The sequence below is a fragment of the Gopherus evgoodei genome, chromosome 21 (assembly GCF_007399415.2).
Source record: "Gopherus evgoodei ecotype Sinaloan lineage chromosome 21, rGopEvg1_v1.p, whole genome shotgun sequence".
NCBI lineage: Eukaryota > Metazoa > Chordata > Testudines > Testudinidae > Gopherus > Gopherus evgoodei.
Window position 1 is genome coordinate 8,036,319 of NC_044342.1, and position 1,719 is coordinate 8,038,037.

Genomic DNA, 1,719 nt, shown 5'->3' on the forward strand with positions numbered 1-1,719 from the left:
GCCCCAAGAGTCTTCTATCATCTGTGGAGAAAGTGCTACATCAGCTCAGTTCTGAGGAGGAGGAGAGAGGAGCTGAGAGGAGCCCTATGGCCGAGCCATTGATGAATACGCTGGAACCCGACCCTGGAACCCAACTGCTTGTGACAAACCCCAGTGAGCATGGTGGCCTCTTATCATCCACCCTTCTGGAGGAGGAAGGCAAACGTAGCTCAGGGGAGTCACCGGCAGACAAGGTGAATGGAAAAGTCATCACTCAGGTAAATGAACGGTTTAGAAGTAACATTAGAGGATTTGTGTGTGTGTGTGTGTGCATGTGCGTGTGCGTGGGTGTGTGTGTGTATATATATAATGGAGTTAGAAACTAGGGTTGTGTAAATCTAAAAACAAGCAATGAGAACCTACACTTGTTTCTTTTCTGAAAATCTCTCACCATCTCAATGATGCCTATCTCGTGGACCCAGAGGCCCTAGACAGCATTGCATCAGGCAGCAAAGGTGAACCGGGCCCACCTTGGTTTTTCTCAATGCCGATACAAATTGTTGAACAGGACTCCAAGGATGACGGCCATGAGGAGTTTAGAAAGAGGGTTGGCATGGAACTAACTGAGCCAGTGCTGTGTTGTGAGCGTAAAAAAGTTATGCGGACTATTGTATGTGTTGCTGTTTATGTGGTCCTCAATTTCTGTCTTAGGGAAAAGCTTTTTGAAGATGGTTAGGGCAGTGTCATAGATTTGCCAGGCCACCAGCACCATGACTGTGTAACTTGGACTTCAGTGGATAGAAACTGCAAGCTCCGGGGCCTGTATGTTGAACTGTTTGGAAAGCTTATTAAACACTGTTATGGCCATAGTTTATGCTATGCAATATCTGTGCCTAACCCAAGAACATTTAGCACAAGCGGTGACCTTGATAAATACTGTGCAATTCAGTGGAGACCCTGACTGTTTTAAAGAAAAATGACCAAACCGGAAGACAGGGCCACCCAGAGGGTTCAGGGGGCCTGGGGCAAAGCAATTTCAGGAGCCCCTTCCATAAAAAAAAGTTGCAATATTATAGGATACTATATTCTCCTGGGGGCCCTATGGGGCCTGAGCAAATTGCCCCACTTGAGCCTCCTCCTCCCCTCACCCCCCAGGAAGCCCTGGGAAAAATAAACATTTAAAAACTTTCCGCATCTCGGCATAAATCCAGTTTTGAGAAAAGTTCTTTTCAAGTCATCTTTACAAGGTATCACTGGTTCTCAGCATCAGCTAGTGCTAAAAGGCACTAAAACTCATTAAAAGGGTTGGACGCATATTTTCTGTCAAAACTTTTTTTTTTATCAAAAACTAGGGGGTTTTAAAAAGCAGAAAAAAATGGACAATGTCTGCTTTCCTTCAAAATTTGTTGTGTTTTTTTTTAATTGAAAAGATGAAATTAGTCTGCTAAAACCTGAATATGGTTTGGGGTTTCAGAAGTGTGTGGCCAAATATTTGCTGCTTGCTGTTTGTTTAAAGAAACAATAAAAAAAAATCCAAAAGTTTTGAACCACCTCAGCTTGTGACCAAATGCCTCAGCCCATCGCGTCAGAGATTTTTCCAGGTTTCTGATACTCTGCTGACTTCCTTGACTCATATCTGTCTCCATAACTTTGGGTTCATTTAGCTTAGAACATAAGATTGGTCATACTGGGTCAGATCAAGAGTGCATCCAGCCCAGTATTCTGTCTACGAATAGTGGC